Source organism: Cetorhinus maximus, unplaced genomic scaffold (assembly GCF_964194155.1).
Source record: "Cetorhinus maximus unplaced genomic scaffold, sCetMax3.hap1.1 HAP1_SCAFFOLD_193, whole genome shotgun sequence".
In the NCBI taxonomy this organism is placed as follows: domain Eukaryota; kingdom Metazoa; phylum Chordata; class Chondrichthyes; order Lamniformes; family Cetorhinidae; genus Cetorhinus; species Cetorhinus maximus.
The window spans coordinates 232479-252132 of NW_027596172.1; positions in this window are offsets into that span (position 1 = coordinate 232479).

Here is a 19654-nt window from a genome sequence, read left to right on the forward strand (position 1 = left end):
TGGAAATTGGGAGAGTGCAGGACCAGCATATTCCAGTAACAATAATGGGCAGGACCAATAAATCCAGGGAAACCTGGATCTCGAGGGATATAGAGCATTGGATAAAGAGAAAATGAAAGGCTTATGGCAGTTAACGAGTGCTCAAAACAGCAGAAGTCCTAGAAGAGAATAGAGTGTAAAGGGGGACACTGAATAAGGAAGTTAGGAGAGCAAAAAGGGGGTATGAAAAATCATTGGCAGGAAAAATAAAGAAAAATACAAAGTTATTTTACAAGTTCATTAGGAGTAAGAGGTTAACTGGGGAAAGAATAGAGCCCATTAAGGGCCACTTTGGAAATGTGTGTGTGGAGCTGGAAAACGTAGGTCAGGTTCTAAATGAATGACTTGTATTGGTGTTCACAAGTGAGAGGGGTGATAGAAATCATGCAGAAGTGCTGTGAGATAATTAAATAAATTAGCACAGAAAGGGAAGAAGTTCTAAGCGGTTGACAGGCTTAAAATTATATGAATCCCCAGGACCAGCTGAAATTGATCCCAGGCTTTGAGTGAGGCAAGCGAGGAGAGAACAGGGACTCTGGCAATAATTTTCAACACTTTTCTGACCACAGGAGAGTTGCCAGAGGATCCAAAGTGGCACCGTTATTCAAGAAGGGAGGATGGGATATACTAGGGAACTAGAGGCCAGTCAGTCTAACAACAGTGGGTAAATTATTGGAAGTAATTCTGAGGGCGATACTTTATCTACACCTGGAGAGGCAGGGAAAATCAAGGACAGTCAGTTTGGTTTGGTTAAGGAGATGTTATGCCTGAGTAATTTGATTGAATTTTACGAAGACGTGACCAAGTGTGTAGATTATGGCAATGCATTTGATGTAGTCTACTCGGACTTCAGCAAGGCTTTTGATATGGTCAGGACACAAATAACGAAGGTAAGAGCCCGTGGGATCCAGGGCAATATGGCGAATTGGGCCCTGAATTGGCTGAGTGGCAGGAAGCACATGGTGATGGTCTACGGGGGGTATTTGTGACTGGATGACTGTGTCCAGTGGGGGTTCCACATGGGGCGGTGTTCGGTCCCGTGCTGTTTTTGGGATATATAAACGATTTAGATTTGAATGCAGGGGGGTTGATCAGTATGTTCGCAGATGGCACGAATATTGGTGGGGTGGTAAGTAGTAAGATTGATAGCCTTAGATGACAGGAGTATAGAGACAGGCTGATCAGATGGGCTGAACATTTTCAAATGTAATTTAATCCAGATAATGTTGAGGTGCTGGACTTGGGCAGGACAATCAAGACACGGGAATATGATGAATGTTAGGATCTTGGGAAGTACCGCGGATCATAGGGATCATGGTGTGCATGTCCAGCAGTCTCTTCATGTAGTGGGGCAGGTAGATAAGGTGATTAAGAAAGCATATGGGATACCTGTCTTTATTAGACGAGGCATAGAATATAAGAGCAGGGAGGCTATGCTGAACTGTAGAAAACGCTGGTTGGGCCACATCTAGTGTATTGCGTGCAGTCTGGAATCCGCATTATAGGTAGGATGTGTTTACATCAGATTGTAGAGGAGATTTACGAGGATGTTACCTGGCCTGGATATTTTTAGTTAGGAGGAGAGATTGAATAAACTGGGGTTAGTTTCGCTGGAGCAGAGGAGATTGAGAGGGGACATTATTGACGTGCATAAAAATATGAGGGGCAGAGATAGCGGAGTCAGGATGTTGCATTTCCCGTTCGTGGAGGGAGCAATAACGAGGGGGCATAGCTTTAATGTAAGGGGCAGGAGGTTTAGAGAGAATGTGAGGAAGAATTATTTCACCCAGAGGGTGGTGAGCATCTGGAACTCACTGTCTGAAAGGGTGTTCGGGCAGAAAACTTTATAACATTTAAGAAGTATTTGGATGTGCACTTGTGATGCCCTGGCATACAAGGCTATGGACCTATTGCTGCAAAATGGGATTAGAATAGTTAGGTACTTATTTGACCGGCGCAGACTCGATGGTCCGAGTTTTCTGTGCTGCAGATCACTTTGACTCTATTACTCTATGTCTGAAATTCTAATAATAGAAAAAAAAATCACGGGTTGTTCATCAGCAACTAAGAATCTGGTAACATGAAATAGCAGAAAATATTCTTTAAAAGGCTCAGCACAGTCATTCCTCTCAGATCCATTTTCACGGTGCAATATTTACTTTTCAGTTTCTGGAAACAAATGGCCACAAACCGATCAAATGTGAAAGTCTCTGAACCACACACAACGTCCAGTGGCTGTATAAAGCAGGACGGCATGGATATGACACAGACGCATGGCCCACAGGAAATGAAACCATTCCCAATACCCAATCAGAATGCTTGTAAATAACAAGTATCAGTTTGCCTGAAGGCGCTGAAATTTTCCACTATGTTGCTGCATCCAGTGCCGTATTGAAAGTATTGTATATGCAATGATAGACTGAAATGTATCTGATATGGTGGGAGACAATAGAGATTAAATGGCAATAACTATGTTACTTAAAGTGCTGAAATCGGCTGTTAATCATAATCCTGTCCCCCTGGATACCTGAACTGGTATAAAAACTTTGCAATCTCCAAAATACTTGTAATTTTGATGAAGAAGAAATAATTCAGTTCAACATGGTTTATAGAATTAATAGCCATATACAGTGAGACTTACCCGGGATGCCAAAAATAGCGAGGATGGGATAGTAACCCCCCTGAATCAGCTGAAGTGTCCGATAGATCCGGCTTTCCACTGACATCCGATCATAATATGTAGAAAGTTCATGAAGCGCCTCCAATGAACTCCTACTCATTGTTGTAACATTCCGATCTATTGTCCTCAGATCCTGATCCATTGTTGTAACATTCCAATCCATTGCTCTCAGAATCTGATCCATTGTTGGAACTTTCCAATATATTATTCTCAGACTCTGATATCCTCTCTCCCTGTCTTATAACCGCGGCTCCTTGTTCCTCACGGAGCTGATGCCCTCGCTGACAATATGAGGTAACACAATGTAGCGACTCCCTTATTAACAACAGTGGGAAGCCCCCCAGTGAGTTATGTAGGATCCATGGAGACTGACATTAATTACAGCCACTAAACAAACAGGCTCATTTAACCCGTTCAGTCCAAATGTACTTGGAACAGTTAGCTGGTCCATCTGGGATGCAAGTGGGTTTCTGAGGGACGGAATAGTGCAAAGAGAATAGTGTGAAGCAGAAAATCTGGCGAATGTAGGAGTTGTTTAGTAAAAATATCGGGTGGACATAAGAAAGTCATTGAAGTTGGCAGCGCAAGCCTTTTAGAGTATTGAAATAGTAATATATTTTTATTGATAAACAGAATCAGCGTTTACAAAACTATGAAAATCAGACAACACATGTGTAAATCTTGCTGAAACCTCAGCTGAAGGACTTGTATCTAATTCTGGCGAGCGTTTTTCAGGAAGGTTGTGAGACCCTTGGAGAGGGTGCAGAGGAATTTTACTGGAATTGGAACAGAGATGAGGGGCTTGAATTACGTGCATAGACTGGAGAAGCTGGGATTGTTTTCCGTCGAGCAGGCCAGGCAAAGGGGAGGTTTAATAGAGACATTTAAAATTACGAATGCTTTTGATAGAGTAAATAACGAGACATCTCAGTAACTCCTCTCGGGAACAACTCTCAAAAAGTCCGCTCAGGAATTCCTCTCTTGAACTTCTCTCAGAAACCCCTCTCAGAACGCCACTCAAGATCTCATTTGGGAACTCCTCTCAGGAACTCCTCTCAGGAACTCCTCTCAGTACAACCCCTCAGGAACTCCTTTTAGGAACCCCACTCAGCAATTCCTCTCAGAAACTTATCTCTTGAACTTCCCTCAGGAACCCCTCTGAGAACGCCTCTCAAGATTTCCTTTAGGAACTCCTCTCAGGAAATCCTCTCAGTGACCCATCTCAGGAGCGCCTCTCAGAATCTTCTCTCAGGAATTCCACGAAGCAAATTCACTCTTGAGCTTCTTTCCACAACAACTCTCAGCGACGCCTCTCAGAAACCACTCTCAGGAACCCCTCTGTTACTACCCTCCGTACCTCCTCTCATTACTGCTCTGAGGAACTCCGATCAGGATCCCATCTCAGTAACTCCTCTCAGGAACCACTCTCAGGATTTCCATCCAGGAACCTCACTCTTGAGCAGCAGGGACCAGTAACTTCTCTCAGTAAACCCTCTGAGGAACATCTCTGAGAAACAACTCTCAGTATCCCCTCTAAGGAAACACTCTGTGGAACTCCTCTCAGTTGCTGCTCTCTGGAACTCCTATCAGGAATCCGTCTCAGAAACAACCCTCAGTAACTCCCCTCAAGAACTCCTCTCAGCAACCCATCACGTGAAACCCTCTCACGATCTCCTCTCAGGAACGCAAATCAGGAACTCCTCGCACGAAACCCTCTTAGTAAGGTCTCGCAGGAAACCCTGTTAGCCGCTCCTCTCAGGAACTCCTCTCAGGAACCGTGCTCAAGAAGGCTTCTCAGTAACTCGCCTCTTTAACTCCCTCTGTAACTCCTCTCAGGAACTCCTCTCAGCAACTCCTCTCAGTAACTCCTCACATTAACGCATCTCAGGAACACCTCTCAGTAACTTCTCTCGGTAAACACTCTCAGGAACACGTATCAGGGTCTCTTCTCAGGAACACATCAGAGGAATCACTCTCTAAAACTCCTCTCAGTAACTCCTCTGAGGAACAGCTCTCAGGAACACCTCTCACTATATTCTAGGGAAGCTCTCTGAGGAACCCCTCTCAGTAACTGCTATCTAGAACTCCTATCAGGAACGCCTTTCAGAACGCCCCCCACTCCAGTAACTCCCCTCAAGGACTCCTCTCAGGAAACCCTCACACGATACTCTCTCACGATCTCCTCTCAGGAACTCCAATCAGGAACTGCTCGCAGGAAACCCTTTTAGGAGCACCTCTCAGGAACTCCTCTCAGGAACTCCTCTCTGGAAGGCTTCTCAATAACTCACCTCTTTAACTCCCTCTGTAACTCCTCTCAGGAACTCCTCTCATTAACGGCTCTCAGGAACACCTCTCAGTTACTCTCCCTCTGTAACCCATCTCATAACGCCTCTCAGGAACTCCACTCAGGAAATGCTCCCAGTAACCTTTCTCAGTAAAGACTCTTAGAAACACCCCGTAGGAACACCTGTCAGTAACCTCGCAATGGAACCACTCTGAGGAACTCCTCTCAGTAACTGCTCTCTGGAACTCCTATCAGGAACCCCTCACATGAAACCCTCTTAGGAACTCCTCTCAGGAACTCCAATCAGGAACTCGTCTCAGGAACCCCTCTTAGGAACTCCTCGCAGTATCCCCTCTTAGGAACGCCTCTCTGGATCTCCACTTAGGAACCACTCTCAGGAAATCCACTCAGCAACTTCACACTTGAACTCCTCTCTGGAACGCATCTCAGCGATGCCTCCCTGGAACTCCGCTCAGGAAATCCCACCAGTAACTCCTCTCAGTAAACCCTCTGGGGAACACCTTTCAGGAACACCTCTCTGTATCCACTCTAAAGAACCCCTCTGAGGAACTCATCTCAGTAACTACGCTCTGGAACACCAATCAGGAACTCCTCCCAGAAACACCCCTCAGTAACTCTCCTCAGGAACCCCTCACATGAAACTCTCTCACGATGTCCTCTCAGGAACTCCAATTAGTAACTCCTCGCAGGGACCCCTCTCTGGAACGCTTCTCAATAGCTCACCTCTGTAACTTCCTCTGTAACTCCTCTCAGGAACTCCTCTCAGCAACTCCTCATAGTAACTCCTCTCAGTTACGACTCTCAGGAACACCTCTCATTTTCTCCTCTCTGGAATCCCTCTGAGGAACCGCTGTCAGGATTACCTCTCAGTAACGTCTCTCAGGAAACCCTCTCAGTAACTCCTATCAGGATCTTCTCTCAGGAATCCCTGTCAGGAACTCCTCCCAGGCTCTCCTCTCAGGTACTCATCTCAGGAAACCCTCTCAAGAACTACTCTCAGTAACACCTCTGAGGAACCCCTCTCAGGATCCCCTCTCAGAAACCACTCTCGGGAATTCCAATCAGGAAATTCACTTTTGAACTCTTCTCAGGAACACCTCTCAGTTACTATTCTCTGTAACTCCTCTCATAACGCCTCTCAGGAACTCCTCCCAGTAACCTCTCTAAGTAAAGCCTCTGAGGAACAGCTCTCTGGAACACCTCTCATTATCTCTGCTAAAAAAAACCCTCTTAGGAACTCTTCTCAGTAACTGCTCTCTGGAACTCCTACTGGAACCCATCTCAGAAACACCCCACAGTACCTCCTTTCAGGAACAGCTCTCAGGAATCCCTCACATGAAACCCTCTCACGAACTCCTCTCAGGAACTCCAGTCAGGAACTCCTCTCAGGAACCCCTCTGAGGAACTCCTCGCAGTATCCACTAATAGGAACTCCTCTCAGGAACTCCTCTTAGGAACCCCTCTCTGGCACCCCTCTCAGGAATCCCTCACATGAATCCCTCTCACCATCTCCTCGCAGGAACTCCTCTCAGAGATTCCTCTCAATAACACCTTTCAGGAACACTTCTCATTAACTCCACTCAGTAAACCCTCTCAGAAATACATCTCAGTATCTTCCATCAGGAATTGCTCTGAGGAACCGCTCTGAGAAACACTCTCAGTAACTTCTCTCAGGAACTTCTCTCTGGAATCCCTTCCAGCATCTCTTCTCAGGAACTCATCTCAGTAATCCCTCTCTAGAACTCCTCTCAGTAACTACTCTAAGGACTCCCACTCAGGAACTACTCTCCGGAACCCTTCTCTGGAAAACCTGTCTGGAACTCCTCTCATGACCCCACTCAGTATCCCCTCTCAGGATCTCTTCTCAGAAACTCCTCTCAGGAAGCCCTCTCAGGAACACCCCTCAGTAACTCCTCTCAGGAGCACATCTCAGTAACCCCTCTTAGGAACTCCTCTCAGAAACTCCTCTCAGGAACTGATCTCAGGAGCCCCTCTCAGAATCACCTCTCAGCAACCCCTCTCAGGAATGCCTCTCTGGATCTCCTCTCAGTAGCTCTTCTCATGAAGTATTTTTACTTACTGCTCTCAGGAACTCCTCTCTGGAAGCCCTCTCATGAACACCTCTCAGGCACTCCTCTCAAGAACCCATCTCAGGAAATCCTCTCAGGAACACCTGTCATAAACCCCTCTCAATAAATCCTCTCAGTAACTTGTCTCAGGAATCCCTCTAAGGAAGTCCTCTCAGCTAGTCCTCTCAATAACATGTCTCAGGAACTCCTCTCTGAAACATCACTTCGTAACTCCAATCAGGGACATCTCTCAGGAACTCCTCTCAGGAAATACTTTCATGAACCAGAATCACGATCACCTCTCAGGAACCCCTTTGTGAACGCCTATCTGGAACCCCTCTCTGGAACCACTCTCATGAACTCCTCTCAGTAAGTACTCTCAGGACCTCCTCTCAGGAACCCCTTTCAGGAACCTCTCTCAGGAACATCTCTCAGGATCCCCACTCAGAAATTCCTCAAAGGGATTCCTCTCAGGAACCAATCTCTAAAGCCTCTCAGCAAAATCTCTCAGTAACCAGTCTAAGTAACCCCACTTATTAACTCTTATCAGGAACACAGCTCAAAAACAACCCTCAGTAACTCATCACGGGAACGCAGCACAGGAACTCTACTCAGGAAGTCCTCTCATGAAATCCTCTCAGGGACTCCTCACAGGAAACGTTCGCTGGAAGACCCTCTCAGAAACCACTCTCAGGAACTTCACTCAGTCAGTCCTCGCAGTAGCTACTATCAAAAACGCCTCTCAGAAATACCCATTAGTAACTACTCTCAGGAAATCCTCTCAGGAACTCCTCTCAGTAATAACTCCCGGGAAATGCTCCCAGGAACACATCTCTGAAAAGCATCTTAGGCCCCACCTGTCAGGAACCCAATTCAGGAACTTCACTCTGTTCCTCTGAGTAGTTACTGAGAGAGGTTCCTGAGAGATGTCCCCGAGGAGAGATCCTGAGAGGTGTTTCTGAGAGGAGATACTGAAGGGAGCTCTTGAGAGTATTCCTGAGATGACTTCCCGCGACGCACGGCCGGAGCATTCCACTTGGCACAGCGTCCCAACCATATCATACCCTTAAATTTTAGTTTAAAAGGGCCGATGTCTCGCAGTGTCTCTGCCCTTCTTCTCGCTTAATGAACTTTTTGGTGCCTGGCTGTTTAACCTGTTTGAAGTCTCCCTGTTTTTCCTGTTTGAAGTCTCCTTGTTTAAGCTTTTTGGGTTTCCCTGTTTAACATGTTTCAAGTCTCCCTGTTTAGTCTGTTTGAAGTCACGCTGTTTAACCTGTTTGAAATTACTCTGTTTAACCTGTTGAACAAGTTTCATGTCTCGCTGTTTAACCTGTATGGAGTCTTGCTGTTTAAGCTGTTTGATGTTTCGTTGTTTCACCTGTTTGAAGTCTAGCTGTTTAACCTGCTGGAAATCTCGCTGTTTAATCTGTTTGAGGTCTCCCTGTTTAACCGGTTTGAAGTATGACCGTTTAACCTGTTTGAAGTCCGGCTGATTAGCCTGTTTGTTTTTCCCTGTTTAGTCTGTTTTAAACCTCGCTGTTTATCCTGTTTGAAGGCTCGGTATGTAATCTGTTTGGAGTAACGCTTTTAAAATTGTTTGAATTCATGCTGTTGAACCTGCTTGAAGTCTTTCTGTTAAACCTATTTGAAGTTTTCCTGTTAAACATGTTTGATGTCTCCCTGTTTGACCTGTTCAATGTCTCGCCATCTAACCTGTTTGACACCTTTCTGTTTAATCTACCTGAAGACTCGTTGTTTCAACTTTCATGAAGAGTCGCAGTTGAAGTTGTCCTGTCGTCCTGCTGTTCAAATGCCTGATGTCTCGATGCTAAATCTATTTTAAGTCTCTCTGTTAACCTATTTGAAGTCTCACTCTTTAATCCTTCTGGACGTCTCATTATTCAAACTGGTCGAAATCTCTCTGTTTAAACTGCCCGAAAAGTCGCTCTTAACACTGTCCAAATATCTGTTTTAGCTGCCCGAGGTCTCTCTGTTTAAACTGCCCGAGGTCTCTCTGTTTAAACTGCCCGAGGTCTCTCTGTTTAAACTGCCCGATTTCTAACTGTTTAAACTGCCCGAGGTATCTCTGTTTAAAATGCCCGAGGTCTCTCTGTTTAAACTGCCCGAGGTCTCTCTGTTTAAACTGCCCGAGGTCTCTCTGTTTAAAGTGCCCGAGGTCTCTCTGTTTAAACTGCCCGAGGTCTCTCTGTTTAAACTACCCGATTTCTAACTGTTTAAAATGCCCGAGCTCTCTCTGTTTAAACTGCCCGAGGTCTCTCTGTTTAAACTGCCCGAGGTCTCTCTGTTTAAACTGCCCGAGGTCTCTCTGTTTAAACTGCCCGATTTCTAACTGTTTAAACTGCCCGAGGTATCTCTGTTTAAAATGCCCGAGGTCTCTCTGTTTAAACTGCCCGAGAATCTCTGTTAAAACTGCCCGAGGTGTCTCTGTTTAAAGTGCCCGAGGTCTCTCTGTTTAAAATACCCGAAGTCTCTCTGTTAATCTGCCCACGGTCTCTCTGTCTAAACTGCCCGAGGTCCCTCTATTAAAGTGCCCGAGGTCTCTCTGTTTAAACTGCCCGAGGTCTCTCTGTTTAAACTGCCCGAGGTCTCGCTGTTTAAACTGCCCGAGGTCTCTCTGTTTCAGCTGCCCGAGGTCCCTCTATTAACATGCCCGAGATCTCTCTGTTTAAACTGCCCGAGGTCTCTCTGTTTAAACTGCCCGAGGACTCTCTGTATAAACAGCCCGAGGTCTCTCTGTTTAAACTGCCCGAGGTCTCTCTGTTTAAGCTGCCCGAGGTCTCTCTGTTTATACTGCCCGAGATCTCTCTGTTTAAACTACCCGAGGTCTCACTGATTAAAGTGCCCGAGGTCTCTCTGTTTAAACTGCCCGAGGTTTCTCTGTTTATACTGCCCGAGGTCTCTCTGTTTAAACTGCCCGAGGTCTCTCTGTTAAAACTGCCCGTGGTCTCTCTGTTTATACTGCCCGAGGTCTCTCTGTTTATACTGCCCGAGGTCTGTCTGTTTAAACTGCCCGAGGTCTCTCTGTTAAAACTGCCCGTGGTCTCTCTGTCTATACTGCCCGAGGTCTCTCTGTTTATACTGCCCGAGGTCTCTCTGTTTAAACTGCCCGAGGTCTCTCTGCTTAAACTTCCCGAGGTCTCTCTGTTTAAAATGCCCGAGGTCTCTCTGTTTATACTGCCCGAGGTCTCTCTGCTTAAACTTCCCGAGGTCTCTCTGTTTAAACTGCCTGAGGTCTCTCTGTTTAAACTGCCCGAGGTCTCTCTGTTTAAACTGCCCAATGTCTCTCTGTTTAAAATGCCCGAGGTCTCTCTGTTTAAACTGCCCGAGGTCTCTCTGTTTAAAGTGCCCGAGTTCTCTCTGTTTAAACTGCCGCGGATTCTCTGTTTAAAATGCCCAAGGTCTCTCTGTTCAAACTACCCGAGGTCTCTCTGTTTAAAGTGCCCGTGGTCTCTCTGTTTAAACTGCCCGAGGTCTCTCTGTTTAAACTGCCCGAGGTCTCTCTGTTTAAAATGCCCGAAGTCTCTCTGTTTAAACTGCCCGTGGTATCTCTGTTTAAAGTGCCCGAGGTCTCTCTGTTTAAACTGACCGAGTTCTAACTGTATAAAATGCCCGAGGTCTCTCTGTTTAAACTGCCCGAGGTCTCTCTGTATAAAATGCCCGAGGTCTCTGTTTCAACTGCCCGAGGTCTCTCTGTTTAAAATGCCCGAGGTCTCTTTGTTTAAACTGCCCGAAGTCTCTCTGTTTAAGCTGCCCGCGGTCTCTCTGTTTATACTGCCCGAGGTCTCTCTGTTTATACTGCCCGAGGTCTGTCTGTTTAAACTGCCCGAGGTCTCTCTGTTTAAACTGCCCGAGGTCTCTCTGTTTAAACTGTCCGAGGTCTCTCTTTTTAAACTGCCCGAGGTCTTTCTGTTTAAACTGCCCGAGGTTTCTCTGTTTAAACTGCCCGATGTCTCTCTGTTTAAACTACCCGAGGTCTCTCTGTTTATACAGCCCGAGGTCTCTCTGCTTAAACTTCCCGAGGTCTCTCTGTTTAAACTGCCTGAGGTCTCTCTGTTTAAACTGCCCGAGGTCTCTCTGTTTAAACTGCCCAATTTCTCTCTGTTTAAACTGCCCGAGGTCTCTCTGTTTAAAGTGCCCGAGTTCTCTCTGTTTAAACTGCCCGCGGATTCGCTGTTTAAAATGCCCGAGGTCTCTCTGTTCAAACTACCCGAGGTCTCTGTTTAAAGTGCCCGAGTTCTCTCTGTTTAAACTGCCGCGGATTCTCTGTTTAAAATGCCCGAGGTCTCTCTGTTCAAACTACCCGAGGTCTCTATGTTTAAAGTGCCCGTGGTCTCTCTGTTTAAACTGCCCGAGGTCTCTCTGTTCAAACTACCCGAGGTCTCTCTGTTTAAACTGCCCGTGGTCTCTCTTTTTAAACTGCCCGAGGTCTCTCTGTTTAAACTGCCCGAGGTCTCTCTGTTTAAAATGCCCGAAGTCTCTCTGTTTAAACTGACCGAGTTCTCTCTGTTTAAACTGCCCGCGGATTCGCTGTTTAAAATGCCCGAGGTCTCTCTGTTCAAACTACCCGAGGTCTCTCTGTTCAAACTACCCGAGGTCTCTCTGTTTAAAGTGCCCGAGTTCTCTCTGTTTAAACTGCCGCGGATTCTCTGTTTAAAATGCCCGAGGTCTCTCTGTTTAAACTGCCCGAGGTCTCTCTGTTTCAAATGCCCGAAGTCTCTCTGTTTAAACTGCCCGTGGTATCTCTGTTTAAAGTGCCCGAGGTCTCTCTGTTTAAACTGACCGAGTTCTCTCTGTTTAAACTGCCCGCGGATTCGCTGTTTAAAATGCCCGAGGTCTCTCTGTTCAAACTACCCGAGGTCTCTCTGTTCAAACTACCCGAGGTCTCTCTGTTTAAAGTGCCCGAGTTCTCTCTGTTTAAACTGCCGTGGATTCTCTGTTTAAAATGCCCGAGGTCTCTCTGTTCAAACTACCCGAGGTCTCTCTGTTTAAAGTGCCCGTGGTCTCTCTGTTTAAACTGCCCGAGGTCTCTCTGTTTAAACTGCCCGAGGTCTCTCTGTTTAAAATGCCCGAAGTCTCTCTGTTTAAACTGCCCGTGGTATCTCTGTTTAAAGTGCCCGAGGTCTCTCTGTTTAAACTGACCGAGTTCTAACTGTATAAAATGCCCGAGGTCTCTTTGTTTAAACTGCCCGAGGTCTCTCTGTATAAAATGCCCGAGGTCTCTGTTTCAACTGCCCGAGGTCTCTCTGTTTAAAATGCCCGAGGTCTCTTTGTTTAAACTGCCCGAAGTCTCTCTCTTTAAGCTGCCCGCGGTCTCTCTGTTTAAACTGCCCGAGGTCCCTCTATTAAATTGCCCGAGGTCTCTCTGTTTAAACTGCCCGAGGTCTTTCTGTTTAAACTGCCCGAGGTCTCCCTGTTTAAAATGCCCGCAGTATCTCAGTTTAAACGACCCAGAGTCTCGCTGCTTTAAAAAAAAACGTATTAATTAATACAAATGTTATTTTCAATTGGCCGATTTGCGGATTGAAATGGTGATGTGTTTAGTCATTTTAGACATGTCTCGAGGGGCAGCCTTCATTTCCGTGGAAGCCCGAAGATGGCGGACGGATTCAGAGTGGAGGTTTCCTTACTACTGCCTGGGTAGGGAACTTTCACCAGCATGATATACATGATAGTCACATGCAGCACATTGAATTAGTGAGAGTTCTTTTTTTTAATCATTTGCTGCTCCTATCAGCATTGTCATTAGGTCCAGGCAAAAAGGACATTGGGAATCCTGCATCCTGACAAATGCATGGAAAGTCTCAGCCTTCACCTTCCTGCCGGGAGATAAAATGATGTATTCCCACTCCCAGCATAGCCGGCTTCCAACACCTGATGTGAATTGACGACCAGGCCGTCATAGCTCAACGTACACAGCAGGAAATCTGTGATATTTTCAATTAAAAGCCTGCTTCTGTATCGTTACACTCGATGTTCTTGTACTTTGGTACTTGAAATAACATGAATTAAAGGGTGAATATTGTCTTACAGAAGCAGGCTGGAAACTTGGATTGTTTTTTAGGATCATGAAGGTTGTTTTTTCCAAACGACTGATCATTCAACAAAGTAACACAGGGAATTCTTTCGCAGCACCAAAGGGATAGTTCAAAGGCAGCGCCAGGATAAAGCAATTAATCAGGTGCACAAATCGGCATTCAGAAACCGATCGGACATGAAGTAACACACAGGGTTAGTGACATTGAATTTTGGAGACAAAGCAAGAAGGAATAGGAAGGATGAGAGAGAGAAAGAGAAAGGGGGAGAGAGAGGAAGAGAGTGAGGCAGGTGGAAGTGTGGAGGGCAATTAAAGAGAGAGCAGCCACTGTGTTAATGACACCCTCACACACACTCAGCCATATTCATATACACAGAAAAACAGTCACATAAACACTAGCACACACACACTTGCATACATGGCCAGGCGAACACACACACACATATAAACACACACATACTCTCACAAACACAGACTCACACTCACTCGCACTGATACAGTCACATACACTGACACACTCAACCACAATCAGATATAGAAACAGCTACACAGAATTACACACACTCATACACACACACACACACACACTCATACACACACATACACTCGCACACACACAAATTCATTCATACACCACACAATACTCATACTCAGGCAGACAACAAAGATTGATGATATCAATCTGACCCTAGTCAACCAGGGAGTGAACTAGAAAAATAACACAAGCAAAGTTGAACATTTTTGTGGGTTTTATTCTGAAGTTAGACAATATATAAATATCCTCATAGCACAGGTTGGAACTGTAATTGATGATTTGACTGTTGCCTGACCCATAAAAATATTGAATCTGACCCATGATTAGTTTTTGCTGTGAATATTTCAGGGTGTAAATTATCTGAGAGCACAGTTGCGGTGAAAAAGGTGGAATAAAGTGTGGGAATGTAGAGTGAAGCTGCTCTGCAGAGGGAATGGCTCTTATTAGTGGTGAATTTAGGAGTGAAAGTTTATATTTGAAGAGGTTCCAAGAGCCTCGAACACCTGAAATGGAGCCTTTGGGAAGTGGATAAGTTCCTGCTGCTGCTTCATCTCCTGCCGGCCAGAGGCCGCTCTCATCCCCACAGGACCTCCTGATCCACCCGCTCCTCCTCCCAGTGTCGCCTCTTGCCCACCCTCCTGCTCGGCCCCTGTTCATTGTACAACTGCCGAGGGAGGAGGAGGGCGGGGCAGAATCCTCCATGTAGCGGTTACGTTACCGACAGCCCCGCCCCGTTTATTTTCTCAAAAAGAATGGAAGAAGCGACTCTTCAGGATGAGCGAGCAACTAATAACCTGTGCCGGCCGGGAGGTTATTATTGTCATTATTAATAATAATAAATAAAAAGCAGTGGTCGCGGGTGTGGAGCGAGGCTGCGCATGCTCGCTGGGCTCTTACTACCAGAGCGGGCCCTATCACTGACACAGGACTTTCCCAGCCGCGGGGAATTGTGGGAGTACGAACCGCCATTGCTCGAGTCACAAGTGAGAGGCAGGATTCCTGCCCGCAGGTGGAGGAATGAATGAAATAAATGGGAGCATGAGGAGGAAATTGGGCCCTTCAAGCCTGTCCACCCATCAATATGATCATGGATATAATTATAGCTGGACACTTACACACACAAATCTCCCGCAAACACAGCCAATCTCTCTCACACGCTCTCTCACGCTCTCACACTCTCTTTATCTCAAACGCATTCTCTCAACTCACACGCACCCCGTCCATTCGGTGACCATGGGAATAGGCGCCGCCCCTGCTCCGTCGACATGGAAACAGCCCCCCCCACCCCAACCCCTGTTCAGTCAACATTGTAAAGGTAGGCCCCAGCTCTATCACCATGGGGACAGGCTCCGCCCCATCTGTTTTACATTGGGTCCAAGCCCCGCGACCTGTTCTGTCACCATGGGACAGGAACTGGCCTCGCTGAATCACCATGGTCACAGGCACAGCCCCTCGCTCTGTCATATGAGGACAGGTACAGCCCTCACTCAGCTCCCTTATCTTCTGACCCCTCCACCATCGCCAGAGTGCCCAACTCCAATATTGCTGGAAAAGTGAATTCAGAGGAGAATACTCTGAAAGTGTCACTGATTACGATCTCTGCTTCATTGAGTTAACTGGACAATTCGTGTAAAGGGATATTTCAGCACCTGCATCAACTGCTCCCTGAACTTAGTCTGGGTCACAGCGTAAATCCCAGTGTTTGTGCAGCAACTCAGGAGCTGCAGCATGAAGCCCAATTCCTGCACAAATTCCTCTATGATTATGGTCTGAATCCCCATGTACCACATACGGCCCCATATTGAATAAAACATTAACATTGCCCACAACAGCATGACATTTACTGAGATCATAAACAGTAAGATAATGGATTTCCTCCGATTCTCCATTTCTGGGTCTCTGGGACTCTCCCCACTGCTGTGAGCCCGGAGCCTCCTGCGTGCTCTGCTGCTCACTAAAATGTGTCTGACCGTGAGAACATTGAGCAGCAGAATCAGGACAAATGGGACACCCGGTGTTACAATGTGGTAAACAAACTCAATTATTCCCATTTGTTCAGAGGCTCGAAGTTCAATTGATACAGAACAAAACCAGGGGACGTTAATCACCAAATACTCGCCGGAAAACAAAAAATACCAGAAAATATTCTTCAGACAGCTCACCACTGTCACTGTCGCCAGAACAATTGTCACCGTTTTTATTGTGCAATATTTAATTTTCAGCTTCGGGCAACAAATGGCCACAAAACGATCAACGGTGAAAGTGACGGTGAACCAGACAGAACAGTCAGTGGCGGCATAAAGCAGGACAGCGTGGATATTACAAGTTGGGATAGAAACCAAGAAATGAAACAGTTCATCAAAAACAATTGGAATGTGTCTCATTATCAGGTCGAAGATAACGACGAGTTCATCTGCCACTGCCATTGCCACCAGGTAGGACGTTACACATTTGGAGAGACCACACTTTCCCCGAGTAATTATCACAATCGTCAGTAAGTTAACTGCGCGTAAGGAAAACAAACAAGAACATTATACATCACGCATAGAAGAATGGAATCAGTTTTATTGAGCAGCTGTTGAGATTTTCAAATGTGTTACTCTATCCAATGATGTATTGATAGGATTGTACCTGATGGAGGTTCAAAGGGAGAAGGCGGGAGATTGGGGTTGAGAAAAGTTTCAGCCATGGTTGAATGGCGGAGCAGACTCAATGGGCCGAATGGCCTCATTTCTGCTCCTATGTCTTATGACCTTATGATCTTATGGAGCTCAGTGAATGTCTGCGACATGATGGACGGCAGGGGAGATGAAATGATAATAGGATGGTACAGAAATAATCCAAGACAATTTTGACCCCAATCCTTCTCTGCCTACCTTAAACAGCTGCACTCTCACTGAACCCTCGCAGTTCAAATGAATCATCAACTCTTTCCCTTTCAGCTTCTTCCAGATTTAACAAAGTAGCCATAATGTTCAAAACAAAAACAGAATTACCTGGAAAAACTCAGCAGGTCTGGCAGCATCGGCGGAGATGAAAAGAGTTGACGTTTCGAGTCCTCATGACCCTTCAGCAGAACTGAGTAAAGTTAGGAGAGGGGTGAAATATAAGCTGGTTTAAGGTTGGGGTGGGGGAGGGGGGGGTGGGGGGTGGGGGGGGAGGTGGTGGTGAGGTGGGGGGAGAGAGTTGGGGGTGGGGTGGTTGTAGAGACAAGCAAGCAGTGATAGGAGCAGATATTCAAAAGATGTCACAGACAAAAGGAACAAAGTGGTGTTAAAGGTGATGATATTATCTAAGAACATGTGCTAATTAAGAATGGGTGGCAGGACACTCATGGTACAGCTCTATTGGGGGTGTGGTGGAAAGATTGACGACAGTGTATTACAGTTATAGATTTAAAAATAATGGAAATAGGTGGGATAAGAAAAATCTATATAAATTATTGGAAAAAACAAAAGGGAGTTTAAGATCTAAAGTTGTTCAATTCAATAGTCATCCCGGAAGGCCGTAAAGTGTCTAGTCGGTATTTAATGCCATAATAGACTTAGCCATAATGTTCGTTGATTTCCCTTAATATCAAGCATGGTTATTGTATATGACCGGTTGCCTTCAGCTGTATATTCCTCCTGCCGGTGCCCCTCTCCATTACCCCGGTCCCTGCAATGGATAGGGACCCGCAGTCTTGCCAGCATTACTGGCTGTGTTATTAGGAATCCAATAATCCGCGATTGGGCCAATCACCGCTAGCTTCTGACTCAGTGGTAGGAGTCCTCCCAACGGAACCATAACGATCCACGATGAAGGGTGACCGACCAGTACTATGAACTCTATTTCCATAGGTACAGCCTGGTGCCTGGAGCATTAGAACAGCATCAGCCTAAACTTACACAATGCCGTCGATGTAATCAACCATCTCGAGGAGCTTCACACCATTAATATAAATCAAAGCATGACACAGCGATCGATAGGGAGATATTAGCTCAGATGACCAACAGTTTGGTCAGAGAGTGAGGTGTAATGTGTGTTGTGCTGGCCTGAAGAGAGATAGGGATTTTGAGGAGTTTAAAGGTGGAATTCCAGAGCTTCGACTCTTGGGCGCTGCAGATACGACCATAATATACTACAGCAATGGCGTTGGGGAGTGGGGCGGTGGCTTTAGGGCTGGGTGTTGGGGGCGGGTTGATGAATCGAATGGGCAAGGTCGTTGAGGGATGAGAATTTTGAAATCATGTCCTTGATTAACATGGAGCCAATGCATTTCTGCGACATCGGCATGATTGGGGATCGTTATATGGTGCGAGCTTAGACAAGAAGTGTATATTCCAGATGGCCCTGTCTTTCCGGAGGGTAGAGTGTGGGAGACCAGCTGTGAGTGTGTTGGAATTATTGTACCTGTGAGGTAACAAAGGCAGGAAGGAGAATACCAGCAACAGGTGAGCGGAGACAAAGGCATTTGTGGACGATGAAATGCACGTGGAAATAGGGAGCATAAGTGATGGCTTGAAGATGTGGATAAGAAGTACAATTCAGGCTGAAATGTTTGGCCAAGGTTGTGAATTAATTGTTGCATTCTCAGACAGATGGTAAGGAGAGGAATGGAGTGGAGGTCTGGTAAAAAGAGGTCAATGTATGGACAGAAAATAATGACATTAGTCTGCCCTGTGATTAATTGACATGGCAGATGTGTGCAGGAGTATGTTTTTAGGAGGAGGAATGAGGAGAGACAAAACAGTATAAATGGTACAATTATAAACAGGTTGAAAGAATAGAGAGAACGCTACTGGATCCTTCCGTGATATAGGGTCTGGTGGCTATTGTATCCATTTAAACTGGAGCACAGGAATCAGGTATCTAACGTTTCAGTGCTGCAATGGAAGATCACAATGAGGTTATGATTTCCATCCATTTGGCAGCAGATGGGCAGATGCAGAGGTGGAGACGGTGATATCGCAGGATTAGTAATTGTTCGAAAATTGGGGAAGAAAACCAGTTCAAGTTCAAAGAAATCTCAGAGGCTGGAAAACAGACTGGCACAGCCTAGAATACTAGCCAGGGAGGCGTTAAGGAGTCAATGGATAGGGAGCAGAACAAGTGACTGGAACTGAAGATAATGGATTTGGTTATCCCAAATTAGATAGATCAAGAAAATTAATATTGTTAAGAATGGTTGAAAAAAAAATAATAGTCTGAGACGGAGACTTACCAGGCAGACCAAAAGTAGCGAGGATGGGATAATAACCAGCTTGAATAGTCAAAATGACAAAATAGAACCTTTCATTCAAATCCAACCAATCATTTTCCACAGAAAGCATATAAACTGCATTGCTAAAACTCCTGCTCATTGTTCCAAAATTCAAATTTATTGTTCTCAGTTTCTAATCCATTGTTGCAGCATTCCAATCTGTTGTTCTCAGATTATGATCCAGTGTTGGAACATTCCAATCTATTGCTCTCGGGTTCTGAACTACTATTGTAACATCCCAATCTATTTTCCTCAGATTGTCTTACAGTCTATCCCTCTTTTGAAGCTGCAAGTTCATGTTAGTGACAGAGCTGATGCTCCCGCTAACACTATGATGTAACAGATTCAAGCGACGCCCTTTATAACAGCAGTGGGAAGCACCCAGTGTTATTTAGGATCCATGGAGACTGACATTAATTCCAGCCACTTAACAAACAGGTTCAGTTAACCATTTCAACCCAGTTCTTCTTGCACTGCACTAAAGTGGTACATTGACCCGGTCCGGCTGAGATGTATGAGGGTTTTTGCGGGACAGAAAATAATAAAGAGAGTTGTGCAAAGTTTCAAACCGGGCAAATTTAGGAGCTGTTCAATAAAGAGATAAAGTGTTCATAAACGAGAAGTTGCAGCTGATAGTGTTCTCCTTTTAGAGTATTAAAATAACAATATATTTTTTATTGATAAAACGAATCAGAGTTTACAAAAAGTAAGAGAGTCAGAGCAACAAGT